This window comes from Canis lupus, chromosome 3, assembly GCF_003254725.2.
Source record: "Canis lupus dingo isolate Sandy chromosome 3, ASM325472v2, whole genome shotgun sequence".
NCBI lineage: Eukaryota > Metazoa > Chordata > Mammalia > Carnivora > Canidae > Canis > Canis lupus.
In genome coordinates, this window is record NC_064245.1 from 25,488,043 (window position 1) to 25,506,349 (window position 18,307).

The 18,307-nt window shown below is 38.5% G+C and overlaps 2 long non-coding RNA genes across 3 annotated transcripts in view; both read right to left on the reverse strand.

Moving 5' to 3' along the window:
* The window catches only part of LOC112653476 (uncharacterized), an 87,121-nt gene that overhangs the window by 46,134 nt on the left and 22,680 nt on the right, over window positions 1-18,307 (reverse strand). The window lies entirely within an intron of this gene.
* LOC112653478 (uncharacterized) lies at window positions 13,968-15,013 on the reverse strand. Its single transcript, XR_003132211.3, has 2 exons — window positions 14,798-15,013; window positions 13,968-14,514 (listed from the first exon to the last, which is right to left on the reverse strand). It is a non-coding gene; the product is annotated as an uncharacterized LOC112653478 (long non-coding RNA).

The following is an 18,307-nucleotide window of genomic DNA, read 5'->3' on the forward strand; positions in this document are numbered from 1 at the left end:
CAGCTAGGAAAACTAGGCAGGATGAAACACAGCCCAGCGTCAAAAAGAGGAGGTAAAGATGAAATGCAATCTATGATTTAACAAAGTGGTTAATTGTCATCATAAGATTCAAATATGTTTATTTCCTAAACTTTCACCCCAGATGGAGGGGGGTAAGGGGCTTCTTTTTAGCTACAGATGACTATTAACAACAAACAAGGAAAAAAGGAAAAGAAAGAAAAAAATGAATAAAAAGAAGAAAAGGATCGAGATTATATGTATTATCAAAACTGATCCACAATCAATTCTTTAAAGGCTGCCAGAATAACATTTTACCATTATTTCCCAGCTCCAGCCACCAGCATAAACTCCCTCTAGAAGGAGGCTCACAGCAGCTACACAGACAAGAGAGAAGGAAGCTGCTTGCTGCAGCCAGCACCCTCAGGACGACAGACAGCCCACAGGGCATTTCACCCTGAAGGTGTATGTGTGATTACACAAAACCTTCACTTGGTCATTTTTTAGGTGTTTTAATAATGCTGATGCAAAATAAGAGTAAAATTACAGGTGCCAGTTCCCAGTGTAGAATGCTGATAAACAACTTAACCATTTTGCAGTGGCTGGTCACATCTGGAGCCTTTTGGGATGCAAAAGTACTGGAAGGATTATTGCAAAACTTAAAGACACTTTTGCTGCCATTACTTTGTTTTTAACCTAAATTAGTGAGGGTTTTTTGGGGGATAGAGAGGGAGTGCTTTTTTAGATAGTCATAATGCTTATATCATAAACTTATTTAGTTAAACACTAATCAAACAGCAAAATGGAAAAGGGAGTTAGGTTTAGAGTAGTTGCTTGAAAACTTTTCTAAATTGACCTTAAATAGACAGAGGCTGGTATAAAACTATGGACCAGTGGATTATGGTTTATTAATATTGATATGCTATCAAACTTCCCAATTTAAATAACCTGCTTAAACATGATTTGTCATTGTCAATATCTTTTCTTACAATGCTGGATTAGCATGTAATGTTCACAGTGTAAGAAAAAATAATATAAATAAAAGGGCATTGTTCTTATTCTTTGACTCATTTTTAATGGAGCTCTTATTTTAGAATATAAGTATGTCTCTATATTTTATATCCACTTTAACATTATTTGGGCCTGGCATCATGACTAGACATAGATGGATGGAGAGAGTCTGGAGAGAGTACCCTTTAGAAAAGTATTTCATGATTCATGTATGTTTTCCATTAGATTGCTTGAGGAATAATCATACATGTATGTATCTACTATGATTTTGCTCTCTTTTCTTTTTGTGTCCTTCCATTAGAAACCTGCAATCTGAATCTTATGCATCAAACAGGTCACAGCTTCTGAAGTCTGGCTATCACATAGGAAATCAGGCATTTTAATGAACGCACATGGTTTTCTATAGTGCTTCATGAACTGACAGGGCTGGAGATGTCTGAAATGATTTGGTTAGGCTCATCGCCATCCTCCAGAAATCATTTCCTGTGATACCATGTAGTACATTTCTCACAGGGCTTCCTTGTCAAGAATATTCCTCTTTTAAGCTAAATAATAACGTATGTAGCTTAGCAGATTTTATTGCTAAACAATGAAGTAGTGTGCTCAGTATGTGAAGCATTCTAGCTTTCTTCATGCAAATGAGCAGATATGCTTAACAAGTCAGTCTTGAATTTATGTGATGAAAAAAGTCACTCTGTCAGCTATGCCCTCTTAGTACATGTAGACGCAAGCACACACCAGCTTGGACATGTATTAACATCAGATGTATTACACTGAGAAAGTAACTTGTTGACCAAAATATGCATATCTGAATTCAAGGAGGTCTGAGAGTTTCCTCTTCAATTCCAGTCCCTTTTGTCTAAATTCTGATTTTAAGACCTATGTATTTCCTTTTTTTGAATACGAATATTAGAAACTTGCTGGCTGACTAGGTCAAGAAGTCAAAAAGAGGCTTTTTTTCCTTCTAATTTCCATACTCTGCTTATTAATTTGGAGTGGCATTATGTGGTTTGCTGTAAAAAAAAAACAAGAAAACAAAAAAACACAAGACTCACATGGTGAGTGAAGAGAAGGAGATGAACATTTGCTGAGGATCTGAAATGTGTCAAGCTTTTTCTGTAACTTATTTCATTTATTCCTTACAACAAACTGAAAGAGAAATATTATTTTCAATGTGTAGATGAAGAAATTAAGGCTAAGAGACGTTAAATAACTTGACCAAACTCATGAAGCTCTAAAGGAGCCAGAACTCCATCGGGGTCTAATCTAAGATTTATGTTATTATTATTATGTTATTTCTACTATATTGTGCTGTTCTTTGGATTCTGAAACTTCATATAAGGAGAACCAGTAGGAGAGACTTCATTTAGAGGGTAACATCTCATAATATTTGAAATATATATATATATGTATAAGATTTATTTATTTATTTATTCATGAGAGACACAAAGAGAGAGAGAGGCAGAGACACAGGCAGAGGGAGAACCAAGGTCTTCACAACAGCCCCGCGCGGGACTCTCTCCCAGATCCCGGGATCACGACCTGAGCCAAAGGCAGCTGCCCAACCACTGAGCCACCCAGGCATCCCTGGAAGATATTTTCAAACCTAGTTGGTAAATCCGTGCTGTGAATTGGGACTGTTCTTGAATCTTCTGTGGTCCAGCCTGAATTTTACAATTGGAAAAATATGATCTGGAAAGACTTTCATGTTGGTAGCTACAAAGGACAGTTGGAAACTTTTGGTTTTCATACAATAAAATCTATAGTGCTCTTGGTAATGACCTTTTCAATTGTGGTATTAATGTTTTAGCCAAAGCTCTATTTGTTGCCAGGAAGAGAAAGCCTCTTAAGGCAAGTTTATTGTGAGGTTAAAATGGGCCATCTTCTGGCCATCCTAGAAAAAAAAAAATCAATGTACATTCCATGGATGGATGAAGAAATAGACCTAGAACCAAGGTACTTCCTCCTGTCTCCCCTGTCACTTCATAATTTGCTGGTTTTGCTTCTCTCTGTACATATACTTCATTCTCCAACACCCTCTGCCTACTCATCAGCATGCTTATGGTTGAAAATGGCCACTATCGATACCAACTTCTCATGATTACCAAACTGCCATCTGAGGACACTTTTAAGTTTCTTTAACCTGGGAGGTACAAACATGATCGCTATGCTTACCTATTTAGTAAGGTTTACAAGTATGGGCACTTCCTGGTGAAGGGGGCTTAGAGTGAAGCAGGCACTCCAAATCCATTTCCACCCATAAATTAAAAGTATGTGACTATGACTTTATAGTTTTGGAGTATTTTCCTATAGTCTCCTTTGATCTGATATTATTTATCCCCATTTGATAAATAAGGGAATTATGACCAACTGGTTGAATGATTTGCAGAAAATCATTAGGAAAAGTAAATGGAGGACCCAGGACTAGAGACCAAAGCCTAGGTCTTTCCACCATATTAGGTCGCCTCTTTGTCTACGGAAATGAACACAATTTTTAGAAGAAAGTTGTGGTGGTGGTTTTAAATCTACAGTTTAATTCACAATTAACATTTATGAATGAATTTGCTAATAATAAAACTACAGTGGGTTTTAGCTTCTCTTTATAGTACTACATTTTTGTGTTGTACCTAAAGATCAGTACTATACTCCATCAAAAGCTTATACTTTTTAAAAATTTTTACATTTTTTAAAAAGATTTTATTTATTTATTCATGAAAGACACACAGAGAGAGGCAAGACATAGGCAGAGGGAGAAGCAGGGTCGTTGTGGGGAGCTTGATGTGGGACTTGATCCCAGGACCCCAGGATCATGACCCGAGCCAAAGGCAGACGCTCAATCACTGAGCCACCCCAGTGTCCCTACGTTTTCTTATATTGGATGAACTTGTAGCAATTATGGAGACCATGAGAAGAATAAGGAGAATAGATTGTTTTGGGGCTATAGAGTAATTGCTGTTCAGTTCTGCATAGAAGATGTCTTTGAAGTGTCATGTGACAGTTTTGTGGAGCTGGAACATTTTATGGAGACACAGGCTACATAAAGGTGGGAATGTCTTAAAAAAACATGAAGAAATGAATCCTTAGTCACATCTACATGCAGGCACAGTTAAGCTAGTTTTTCTCAATGACTCCTGAACCTTAAACCAGAAATCCAGAAAAAAAAAATTGGAAAGAAAATGCTTGGAGTTATCCTCTTGGCCTAAAGATACTGCAATTTCCCTATGCTAAATTTGATTAATTTTTCCAAAATGTAAAGAAGTGATAATATTTTGAAGATGAGAGGAATTTATTCCTGTTCTCAAAAAAAAAAAAACCCAAAAGTCTAGTATAACAGACAAATTGAAATGCATCAAAATATAAAACATTTCTTTATTTCATTCCTAATGGACATATCTGCTGGCAATGAACCACAATGGCAAGAAATGGATGGCAATTTTTCATGCAAGAGCATTACAAATAAATTCCTGTAGTGCTTTTTAAATGTCTGGGAAAGTCTCTAGAAATGGACCTTAAATGGTTACACAGTTAACATTCAGATATCAAAGAATTCAGCAAAATAGAAACTGTTTAAATATTAAACATCAAATTTTCCTTCTTTCAAAGGACTAATAATTTAGCAATAAAAAATTGTCTTTGAATCTTGACATCACAAGGTCTCAGTCTGGTAGTGGATTTTTAAATAAAAATTTGCAAGCAGTTCCTATTTAAGCAAAATTAACAGCTGAGCAAAGAGGAATGAATTAGTAGCCTGCCCCAAACTCACCTTGACCAGACAACAGTCCACCTCCTTTGCAGCACAAGCTCCTCCTCTGTGGAGCTGCCTGCAAAGCGAAACCGCCCAGGATCGATGCTGTCAGGGAAATGTGTCTGCACAGAGGCAAGGCACTAATCAAGTTCTCCTGCAGCTGCTGACCTAGCCCTCAACACTAAATGAAGAAACATGCAGCCATGAAAGAAAAGCAGCTGGTGGACAAGGAATCAGAGGAAATGGAAACAATAAAGGAGGAATCGTGGACTTGAAAATATGGGCAACCCCAACAACAAAAATCCCTTTGTCCATAGTGAGGAGGAAATATTTCATGAAGATGTTCTCACCCATGTGGAGCAAGAGGCAAAGGGTAAGGTGACTTGCTAAGGGTGTTCCTGGGTATCAGTTTCCCAATGGCAGTCCTGTTACTGGACTGAAGAAGGAAGGTAGGGCCCAGTCAAAAGTAGTAGAAGTAATAATAAACTTGGAGGAATGGAATTTTAGAGAACATCAACACAGGTTTTCCGTACTTGTGTTCCTCTGAAAAATGCTGATTCTACTTGGTTCTCAAGAACAGTCATTAAGGAATCACAATGACACACAATCTTGAACCTGACAATAAGCTAAGGTTTTCTAGTTCAACTACCTTATAGACAAAGAAAGGGAGATCCAGGAAGATCCAAGAGCTTCCCCAACGTCACATACAAATTGGGGGCAGAGAGCTAAAAAGAACCGGAGTCAATTTCTCCTAGATCTTAAGACAGTGCTTTTGGAGTCCCAGTAAATTTTCCATACTTCTGAAGCCCTTTCAGCTATGGGCTCATGTTGGAACATTTCATTTCAATAAGTAGGTTGAAATGAAACAGTCTGGCGTAGTTAATAATGACACTTTTTTGTAAGTACTGATTTTTATAGGAAATACGATCCCTATCAATTAAGATATGAAGTACATTTTGGTTTTGCAAATGATGAGGCAGTTGTGTCCCTGTTGGGTACCAGGGATCTTTCTCTTGTTCTTGTCACCAACGGACTGACATTTGAACTCGTAAATTTCTACAGCGAAAACAATGAATCCAGAGAATGCAAGTAGCATTGCAGAGACCACCATTGCTTCCAAAACCCTTACTTTATTCTCCTAATTTATTTCATTAATTCATATAAAAAGTATAAGAGCCGTAAGGAATGAGGAGAAGAGTGGTTTGGCAGAGGGAGCCTGCATATTAAAAACCTCTGCTCTGGAGGTCTTTAAGCAAGTATGCTTTCATCCCTAAAAGAATGAGTGGGTCACTATAGAAGCAACCACTTTAAAAAAAAAACACATGTCAAAGATTTCATTTAACTTGTTAATTAATCAGGGAACCACTAAGATGCTACAATGGATTCAAAGGAAAATTTATAATACCACTTATATGCGGGCAAAAAAGGTATGCTGAAATGAATTTTTAAAAAAATGCAAAAATGGGGCACCTGGGTGGCTCAGCTGGTTAAGCCTCCGACTCTGGGTTTCAGCTCAGGTATTGATCTCAGGGTCATGAGACTGAGCCCTGTATTGGGCTCCATGTTCAGCAGGGAGTCTGCTTGAGGTTTGCCTCCCTCTATCCCCCACAACCTTACGTTTGTGTGTACATGAGCACACATGCCTGCACTCTCTCTCTCAAATAAATCCTTTTTAAAAAAGATTTTATTTATTCATGAGAGACACAGAGGCAGAGAGAGAGAGGCTGAGGAAGAAGCAGGCTCCATGCAGGGAGCCTGACATGGGACTCGATCCTAGGACCCCAGGATCACGTCCTGGGCCGAAGACAGGTGCTCAACCGCTGAGCCAACCGCTGCGTCACCCTCTGACGCAAAAAGAGGAAAAATGTGCTAGTATTCACAGGCAAATAATCGATTTCATTCTACTAGACACAAGTTGGATTTTCATCACCAAGAATTACATTTTTGGGGCAGCCCGGATGGCTCAGCCATTTAGTGCCGCCTGCAGCCCAGGGCGTGATCCTGGGGTTCCAGGATCGAGTCCCACTTTGGGCTCCCTGCATGGACTCTGCTTCTCCCTCTGCCTGTGTCTCTGCTTCTCTCTCTGCCTCTGTCTCTCATGAATAAATAAATATAATCTTTAAAAAAAAAAACAATTACTTTTTTGTAGGGGTGTCTCAGTGGCTTAGTCAGTCAAACATCCGACTCTTGATTTCAGCTTAGGTTATAATCAGGGTCCTGAGATCGAGTCCCACATCAGGCTCTGCACTGTGTGGGGATCCTGCTTCAGATTCTCTCTCCTCTTCCCTCTGTGCCTCCCCACTCTTGCTCTCTGTCTCCCCCCAAAAAAAAAATAAAGAATTACATTTTTATCAATTTTCCACAAGCTATAGAATTATAAAGTAGCTCAAAGACAATGAAAAGTAAGAGATTATAGAATTAAAGAATTTAAAAGGATATGGTAGACATACATGCCTTGTTTTCAACTGAAAATATCTAAGAATCTTTGGATCTACTGAAATTCTTTCACAATTTTCTCCTCAATCCACATTTTACAGATTAAGAAATTGAACATAAGAAGGTAACACCCTAACCTGGATCACTGAGTAATAGAGTGTGACTCGGAACAAAGATCAGATTCCAGGGACACTTCTTTTAACCTATAGGGCAGTAGCTTTTACCTGATGGTGAGTATATGTCTCGGGATAGTTGGCAGTGCCTGAAGACATTTTTGGTAGTCACAATTTAGGAGTATTTCTGAATCCTAGAGCGTAGAAGTCAGGGATGCTGTTGAACATTGTACAATGCCAAGGACAGCCCTCAACAAAGAAACCAGCTCTTATTGAAAAGTTTCTACTCCTAAAAGATGATTATTTCCTTTGGACAATTATAGGATGTAAACAACTGAAAGCCCACATGCCCAGACCACTACAAAAAGCAAAAAACATTTTTCAGCGACACATCTACTTAAGAATCTCCCACTAGCAAGTAAATCATTAAAGAATTGAAAGGACTAGGAGCAACTGGTAAAACACAGTGAGAACTTCTGACAATTGGCAGAGTCCACTGACTAATATCATCACAGTAGTATTTATTCAACTATCCCATAGGCACTGCTTGGGGGATGGGGGTCATGTCAAGGAAAGTATTCATTTGGCAACATTATTATGGAACTTACCTGTATTTGGAAATAAAAGTAAAGTAGTATATATTTCAGCATTAGATACAGAATAAGTTAGATTCTGACATGTATTTAACAAATTTTCTTATAATATCTACTGTGTGCTAGATGTAATGCTAGGTGCTACGGATATTTGGAGATAGAAGCTTATGAGCTAGTGGATCAACATGCATTGTAACGCAGCATGATCATTCCATGATCCTAAGGTAAAGCAAGCTTAAAACTGCAAAGAGTAGGGAGGGAAGACAACTCAGAAAACTCAAGCCAATCCTGGGGGGATGGGTTAGAACCAGAGGAGAGGGAGGGGAAATTCTGGATAGATGGAATTGCGCTGTTCAAAGGCATAAACGTGAGAGAGACTGGAATGTTCTGAGAGTATAAATGGAAGGGTGGTAAGGGCAAGGTGATTCATGTAAGATGACATGACAACAGAGAGGTAGTGAGAAGCCTGGGCAGGAAGAGAAGAGTCTCCCCTCTGAGTTGTTCCCACTTTTTTGGCTTTAACGAATAAAGCTGCTATGAATATAGCACAAGTCTTTTGTGAACATATTTTGAAAATTTTCTGGATGAACACTCAGGAGTAGAACTGGTATACCATAGAATAGATCTATACTTTTTATAAGAAATACCATACAATTTTTCAGAGTATTTATCCCACTCTATACTCTCACCAGTAGTGATGAGAATTCCTGCTACTCAACATCCTTGCCAATGCTGGATGTTGGCAATCTTTTAAATCTTAACTCATTTTAGGGGATACATAGTGGTATATCAGTGATTTTAGTTGGCATTTGATGATTAATGATAATGAGCATATTTTAATGTACTTAATGGGAATTTATAAGTCTTCCTTTGTGACATGTCCAAGTCTTTTGCTCACTTTTTAAGAGATTTTTGTTTTCATTCATTTGACAGAGAAAGAGAGAGCACAAGAAGGAGTGGCAGACAGAGGGAGAGGGAGAAGCAGGCTTCCCATTGAGCAGGGAGCCCGATGTGGGGCTTGATCCCAGAATCCTGGGATCATGACCTGAGCAGAAGGCAGATGTTTAACTGACTGGAGCCACCCAGCTGCCCTCTTTTGCCCATTCTTTAAATGTGTTGTCCTCATTATTATTAATTTATAGATATGCTTGATGTATTCTGGATGTAAGCCTTTAGCCAAATACATGTGTTGTAAATATTTTCTCCCACTCTGTAAACTATTTCTTTTCTTTTTTTTTTTTTTAAGATTTTATTTATTTATTCATTAGAATACACAGAGAGGAGGAAGAGAGAGAGGCGGAGAGAGAAGCAGGCTCCATGCAGGGAGCCTGACGTGGGACTCAATCTCGGGTCTCCAGGATCACGCCCTGGGCTGAAGGCAGGCGCTGAACCGCTGAGCCACCCAGGCTGCCCCAACTATTTATTTTCTTAACGGTGTTTTTTGATGAGCAGAGGTTTTTTTGACTTTGATAAAGTCCAATTTATTGATATTTCCCTTTTACAATTAGTGCTTTTTCTGGTCAGTCTAAGAAATCTTTGCCCACTCATCACTGCAAAGATTTTCCTTTATATGTTTAAGCCTATGATGCACCTTGAATTAATTTTTTGTGTATGATGTGAGACAGGGATCCAGTTTCATCTTTTGGCATATATAGGTATCCAATTGTCACTGAACAAAACCATACTTCTAATCCCATCGAATTTCTTTGGTTTCTTTGTTGAAAATCATTTGACCCCATAATTGTGGGTCTACTTCTAAACTTCTCTCTTGTGTTCTGCTGATTTATCTGCCTAACTTTTGTCAATACTATTCCATTTTGATTATTATAGCTTTAAAATAAATCTTGAAATAAATACCTAGTAGATTAAGTCTTCCAACTTTGATCTTTCTTTCCTCCTCAAAGTTGCTTTGGCTATTTTAGGTTCTTTGGTTTTTCATATATATTTTATTAATTAATTAACTTATTTAAGAAAGTGAGAGAGCGTCCACATGAGTGGGGAGGGAAAGGGGCAGAGGGAGAGAGGAAGAATATTAAGTGAGCTACATGCCAAGCATGGAGCCCCATGTGGGACTCAATCTCATCACCCTAAGATCATGACCTGAGCCAAAATCAAGAATCGAACTCTTAACTGACTGAGATACTCAGGTGCCCCACCCATATGTATTTTAGAATCAGCACGCCAATTTCCACAAAAAAACACCTTAGGGATTTTGATTGGGGTTTCATTGAATCTATAATTCACTTTGGGGCAGCCCTGGTGGCTCAGTGGTTTAGTGCTGCCTTTGGTGCAGGGTGTGATCCTGGAGACCCAGGATCGAGTCTCATGTCGGGCTCCCTGTGTGGAGCCTGCTTCTCCCTCTGTCTGTGTCTCTGCCTCTGTGTGTGTGTGTGTCTCTCATGAATAAATAAATAAAATCTTATATATATATATATAAGATATATATATATATATATATATATAATTCACTTTGGGGGGAAGTGACATCTTGACAATATTAAGTGTATTAATCCCTGAACATGTTTATTTCTATTTACTTAGGTCTTTTTTTTTCAATTTTTTTTCAGCAGTATTGTATATTTTTTCAGCAGAGAAATCTTGTACATCTTTTATTAAATAATCTCTAAATGTTTACAATATTTTTGGATGCTGTTATACATTTTATTTTCCAATCTTATTTGCTTAAAAATGAGAAAATCCTTATTGTTTTCTCATTGTAGAAAAAATATAGAGAAGAAAGTATCAGTTATACTATGACCACTTATAGATTATTATTAGCATTTGGGTGTATATTCAAAAATCTTATTTTGGTGGTTAGCATCTTGGTACATATTTCAATAATCTTATAATACCTATATATGCACATTTTAAAATATAAATAGTGAGTATATTTTTTAGAAATAAAATCAAATCAGACGAACACAAGTATAACCCAAGAGGCATTTTGAAAGGCAGCCTAGAGCTCCATTGGATTGTCTTTTAAAAATCTTTATATGGGCAGACCCGCTGGTGCAGCGGTTTGGTGCCGCCTGCAGCTGGGGTGTGATCCTGAAGATCCGGAATCGAGTCCCAGGTGGGGTTCCCTGCGTGGAGCCTGCTTCTCCCTCTGCCTGTGTCTCTGCCTCTCTCTCTCTCTCTCTCTCTCTCTCTCTCAATAAACAAAATCTTTAAAAAATAAATAAATAAAAATCTTTATATACATTCATTACTTGGAAATCAGAACTTTCCCTATAGAAATGTTGTGTACATGATACACTATCAATTCAACCCCCCAAAAATAAAAAGACAAACAAACTCCTACTTAACTCATAATGGCTTTTAGTCCTCTCATCTGAGCCTATTTCTAAATTCTTTAAAGGTAGCACAATCCCCACACCTTCATTTTCTATAAGCTATGAATCTCCTAAAACCCCGTAAGGAGAGAGACACAGGATGGAGCCGGTGGACAAGGGTAAAGAAGCTTTAGCAAGAGCAGGAGATCAGAGTCGTGCAAAGTTGTGCAAAGAATCCTGTACCAACAAAGATTCTGAAGCTCCTGGATATAAGCTTCAGAAACCAGGTGGTCTCTGACAGCAGGAGAACTGAGTAATAGCAGAGGTTTATCTGTATTAATCATCCCCAAAGTAATTCTACTGAGGCTGAAATTCAGGAAGTCCAATCTCAAGTTGTCATGATCTCCAAGAAACATGTCCGAGTGACAAAGAACATCTCAAGATAATTTAAATATTGCCTCTTTCAAACACCATGCTGTCAATAGATAGTCTAGAGAACTATTTTGTTTAAATCTTTTGCTTTCCTATTGGCTTCATCCTATAGATTTTCTAGAATACTCCTCTCTAAGTTATGTAAAACTTTTCCTAGCCATATCCCATAAGACTTTTTTTTTTCTCTCCAGCCCCTTTTCTCCTAGTTCTGCATTCCCTAAGCTGAAAGAAGCATCCTGGCAATATCAGAAAGCTTTCTGAATAGACAGGGACAAATCAAATGCTGGAAAGGCCTCCACATTATAACCTCCACTACATCTTCCTGAACAGAAGTTTCCTACATCAGGAAGAACCTGTGTCACTGGGAAGGTTTCTGGAAAGCCCTAGAGTCTGGGAAAAGATAAGACATTCCTAACGATGGGTTTTTATTCTTACATGTAAAGATAATAATACATAAGAAGGTATCTAGAAGCAAGTCATTTTCAGGAACTTTTCATCCTATTTCCTTTCAGTCTCCATTGTTTAACCACCCAACGACTGACTCAGCCTTGTTCCCAAGGAGGGTCTAGGTTTGGAATTCCTGAGGAGTCATGCAGACACAGGTCAGGAGGGAGCTGCTTTGGCAGTGCAAAACAGGGAAGCTGGCACAGTGGCCATCCACGCTGTGTTGATCTTTGGTCTGATACTTGTTTTTAGTTTCACTTTCTTTTAATTATGGTCTCTCTGTATCTGACCTGAACAGCACTATTCTTCTGGTTTGTTAGTTAATTTTAATGATAACAGCATATTACCATTAGAGTGGCTTCTCAGGTCACAGTGTATTGCAGAGAGCAGATTGTTAATTAAATGGTAATGTTTTCTGAATTTTGAAGTAATTCCTAAAGTTAATAGTTATTAGTTACCTTGAAAATGTAAAAAAAAAAAAAATAGTGTATAAAATCAGTATATAATTAGCAAGCTGCCCTCCAAGAAGCAGATCACATCACACTCTGTCCAAAAGGAACAGCTTTGCTGACGAGGCACTGACATAGTTAAGAGAAACCATGAATCACGAGGGGACCAGGAAAATGGTGCTGCCCAGCTCACATTCAGAGGCAGCATAATTTATGAAGCACTGAGGACAGTGGGAGGTAGGCTGTCAGAAATGCTAAGTTCTCTGCGGAATTATTACATTCCCTTTGAAAGATTCGATGTCATTGAAACGAGGTAATCTGGGGAAGCTTGGAGGTTCTATGCAATTGGGAAAAGTGCAAAGATACTTGGAAATGAAGCCAAATTTCCTCAGCCTTTTTCCCACTGGAAATCAGACCCAAGGTCTTATGAAAACAGACTTTCTTTTCAAGCATCAGGAGGAAATACTGCAAAAAAGACGTCCATGGCACTTGGAAACTTTCAGATTCACCAATACCAGAACTGTCAGAAATTGCATCAACTCTGCCTTAAGATCTTGTTTTCTTATCCCTTAGCACATCTTTTTAATTATTCAAGATCACATATTATCTATCGGTTCAAGGGAAAGAGAGAATGTAAAAATTAATAATATATGTTGATAACCTAAACATACTTAGTTATTACATTTATTATTTCTTTTGATAAGTAACAATTTCTGACATCACTCTAGTACTTTTCATGGGTTATTTTAATTGTGCCATAAAAATAAGTACCACCTTCAGTTTACAAATGGAGAAACTGAGGTTGAGAGTGGCCAAGCAACTTGCCCAAGATAATACAATTTATCAGTGGTGGAGCCTATATTCCAGTCATTTCCTTTTGCTTTTATAATATAGGTACCAAGTTTTAATCTAATAAAAAGATTAAAATGACTAAATCTACTTGACATTTTGGAATGGAATATGATTCACCTTGAAGACAAGCACTCTGGATTTTGGCATAGCAGACTGGCTATTTCTTTTTGTCAAATCATTTTTATACAACTCCTGTCTGGTCCATAATGGCTCTGTGGCATGTACTCTCTGAATATAGATGAAAACACTCTAGTGTTAACACCTCGATGGAATGTTCCCTCAACAAGACAGAAAGTTGATTCAACTTTGGAAAGTGGTATTTGCAAACTATTCTAAAAGCACCTCACACTACTTTCAGACCCTTTCTCCTTCCTACCTACTCATATACTTAGCTTATCCATTAGGAAGGACTTGGATCATAAAGAGGCTTCTTTTAATGGGTTGTATTATTTTCTATCAAGCAGCCATTTATTTCCTTGGAGGTCCATTGTACCTACTATCTAGTTCCATGGGAGTAGGCAGTCCTGTTTCTGAGGTATTTATATGAAATTTTATAACAGTTTCTATGGCGACAGAAGATGAGAACATTACCTCAAGCCATTTAAAATGATAATTCACCAAAATAAGTGCATACAATTTAGTTTACTACCTAGCCATTGAAAGGTCCAGGGTAACTTGGTTGGCAGTCTGAAGAAACCTTTTTTTTATTCCTTACTTCTTTGCATCAGGTAAGCTACCTGGTCAGAAAATTGATTTCCAGAAACGTGAATGGCCACAGAGCAATTTTTGCAACAGTTTTAGCTGAACCTTTGCGGTAAACAATGCCATTTCCTAGGTGCAAAGTGATTGGACTTCAAAATGAACCATCCAGCCCACAGGCAAGCTTAGTACAGCAAGCCGGTCTGCTTTCCAGGCTAGGAGCTAAGCTTTTCTCTCCTGAATCAAATATCAGAAATAAGCCTTTCCCATTTATGTACGATATCAGAATAAATAGAGGTCCCTCACAAGGGAAGCCTTTTGATTCAGTCAGTTCAACAGATGGTTATGGAAGTGTCATGTGGCATCATGGAAAGACAGCAGGCTGGGGCCCACCAGAACTGGATTCAAATCCTAGCTTTAGTTGTGGAGTCCTGAGAGAATTACTTATTTGCTTCAAGGCTCTTTCTTCACCTGGAAATTAAAGACAATAATGCTTCCATTGGCAGGGTGTTTTAAGGATTAGAAATAATATATATGTAATCTGGGACCCTATGTTCCTATCTTGGGGAAGAAAAAGGCACTAGAAGCAGTTAGAAATAAATCATATCCTTTCCTTGGGTTTCTCAGAGCACAAGAAAGGAGGCGCTATTTGTAATCTATCACAGTATTCCCTAAATTAACCTGTCCCCCGTTCTTTTCCCCAAAGTCCTCCCTTCATAGGGCTATCCATTCTTTCCCTCTTCCTTCCTCTTACCTTATCAGTTCTGTTTCTCTGGCTCCAGTCTCTCATTTTTACATCACAAATGTAGAATCTAGCAACAAACTCCAATTCCCCCAGAGGGCATATAATAAAAGCTATAGAACAAAAGCCAGAATTCTTTCTAGATGGCAGGAGGGGTGTAGCAAGGGCTGTGAACACATATTATAAGGAGACTTGCTCTGCCATAAATATGTAACACTCGTTGCCTGGGACGTAGTAGGCGCTTAATAAAAGATTCTAGATTCAGTGAGCATCTACAATGTGCCAGATACTCATCTCATGACCTTGGGGGTTAGAGCCCCATTATAAGTAAGATAAGACCCCTGCTTCATGGAGTTCACAGTGAAGAAGTTATTCTTCAATTTAGGTATCTGTTTTAAATATCTACATCATCACTAAAACAATGAACGTGTGTGTACTCCATTATTTCCATCAAATATCTTAGACATAATAAAACATTGACATAGTATAAATGACAAATCAACATATTAGTTGTATTCCAGGAAACTAATTTCAAAATGACAGGGCAACATTTCTTTAAAAATAAGCAGACAAACAAAAAACCCCTAAAACAAACCACCTAAAGCAAGTTATTTAATAGACACATTTACTGGTTTTATATTTAGCAACAAATGCTATTTGTGGGTTGTATGATAATTGAAGTCCTATCAGTATACATCAGTATACATTAATTGTATCATTGCTTTTTATCAATTATTTCATCCACTCCTGGATTAGAATGATAAATACTGATATTTCATTCATTAATTCTTTGCTTCTTTCCTCTTTTATAACTGCTACCCTATTCTACCTTAAATGGTTTGTGGGATCTGAAAGCAGCTATTCATTAACTGTATTTTGTGACAAATTACTCTTGGGACACCTGAGTGGCTCAGTGGTTGAGCGTCTGCCTTCGGCTCAGGGTGTGACCTGAGGTCTCAGGATCGAGTCCCACATTGGGCTCCCTGCAGGGAGTCTGCTTCTCCCTCTGCCTGTGTCTCTGCGTCTCTCTGTGTGTCTCTCATGAATAAATAAATAAAATCTTAAAAAAAAAATCACTTAATCACTCCAAGGTAACATCTGTTAAATGGGGTTAAATTTAATACTACCTACCTCATGATATTGTCGTAAAGATTAAATGAAATAATGTAACTTTGGCACCTAACATAAGTCTGGCAAACTATGCCAACATTTAACAATTGGTTGTTATTATTATTGTCATTATTATCATTATTATTTATATTGCTGTCATACTAATTTATCATAGGAGCTGGCCTCTCTGAGGTGCAAACAGGAAAAAGCATTATTTTAAAATTTCATTGCCTTCAAACATGTTTGTCTTATCCTGTTTTCCTGCCCCTGGATGATACATCAGGCAGATTCTGTGTACATTCTTGTTCTGTTAGGATTAGACAGATACAGATTAGACAACAGTCTCATTTTCAGAATAGAAAAAGTCTAGTCCAATCTAAATCAAAACTTCCGTTTCCCATCCAGTTTAAAGCTTCTCCCCTCTCTCCAGCTCAGGCCTAGCCAGGGAATCCTCAGATCAGTGATGGGGGCAAAACAGAGTCTGTTTCTTGGCCCTCTTGCTCTACTTTCTCTGTCACCTGCTTCTGGCTCCTTCAATATAGGTATGGAGGAGATAGGTTAAGGGGATCGAGGGGTCTAGCTAGAGGAGATGATAGCTTCTGCTCCTTGTACTTCTTTCTTGGTTCTCTCTTGATGAACTCTCTCAAATGGCCTTCATCCTAGCAACTATCCAATGCTGGCCCTTTCTTTCATGGACTATTTTTGTGAGTTCTTCTGCAACTGTATCCCCTCCATCTTCCTGCTGTCAAGAATGTCAAACACTGTTCTGTTCCCCCCAAAAAAGTGAAACTCTGGTCCAGCCTGCAGCCCTGTAACTCAGTTGCCTTCCATACTACATATTTAGCTCGTGGGAAATTCACCCCACAAATTTCTGGTCAAATTCCAGAAGGATAGGCTCTCTCAATGCTCTTCAGTCTGTCCCTGCCCACCTCCAGGTGAGAGTCAGACATCAGCCTCTCTGTTCCCAAAACTCCAGAGAACATGTGATTTGAGAAGAGAGAAAAACCATCGCATTTTCAACTTTTGCAAATTCCTTTACTTCCCAGACTCTTCCCTTTAATGATTCACTAACTTCTCTCATATAGGATGGGGTCATGATAGAATGGGCAAAGAACCAGTTAGCAAGGCACACATGGATGTGTTTAGCAACTTTCTTTAAAATATGTGGACTCCTACTGCCTATTGTCCTCAGCTGTGGTGCTTTGGCGGAAACCCTGAGACAACAGGAAAAGTCCCATCTAGCATCCTGTTACATTTTTATTATGCCTGAACTTTCACAACAGTCTCTTAATTGGTTTTCCTGCTGCTTATTGCCTGCTATTTCATTTTATCTCATATCTAACTGATAAATTAATATTCCTCAAAAAAACACTGATTCCTGTCATATTTTTCTTTTCAGTCCATCACTGTAGCTGGCACACGATCTCATCAGTCCTTTCAAAAATGAAAGAGAAAGCATAGGGTCTCCAAATTCAATGTAGTCCCAGATGATTAATCCAGATACCACAGCAGTAAAATTTCTGGGAGTCCCCAAAGCTCCTGTGACACTGGTTTGCTTTTAACTACTTATTATGTCAAATAAGCCCCCTGGCTACAAACATAAATTCCACTAATTCAGTGACGTATTTACCCAAGTTTGGAATTCAGAGAACATTTAAGTCAACTTTCCTGACAAAATGGTGACTCATAGAGGTTCTGACTTGCTCAAAGTCATCAGGTCATTTGGGAGACTAGAATCAGTACCCAGGTCTCCTGATTCTTAGAGGCAGGCTGATTTTGCTACCCCAAGTGACGTGGTGCAACTTTGTTTCATTTCTTTGTAAAGCACTGTCCAATTACCTCCTGTACTGCAGAAGGTAGTCCACCAATAATGGAAAGGGAACGCTCTTTCTAAAATTGATAATAAATCTTTCTCTAATAGCATGAAAGGAGAAGACAAAAATTACTATTAAAAACAACTAAAATGGGGGTTGGTTGAGCATCTGACGCTTGATTTTGGCTCTGGTCATGATGTCAGGGTTGTGGGATCAAGCCCTGGGATGGATCCCATATTGGGTGTGAAGCCTGCTTAAGACTTTGTCTTTCCCTCTCCCTCTACTCCTCCCTCTCTCCCTCTCTCTCTAATAAAAGAAAAACAAAAACAGAAAACTAAAATGACTGCAGACACAGAATTTGTCACAAAAGATGCTGATGGATCTTTTTGGTAATGAAAGGGAAGGCCGAGAACATATCCTGGTTGGGAAAGGCTGAGCTAAACAAGCCAAGTTGCTTTAAACAATAAAGTAACAGGAATTTTCCTTTTCTAGTGAGTATTAGGAGGGAGGTATGTTGGCAGGCCCAAGACTTAAAGAAGAGAGAAGGAAGGAAAAACGTCCCTGGGGATGGGGAGCATGGGCAGACCAGAAGAGAAAG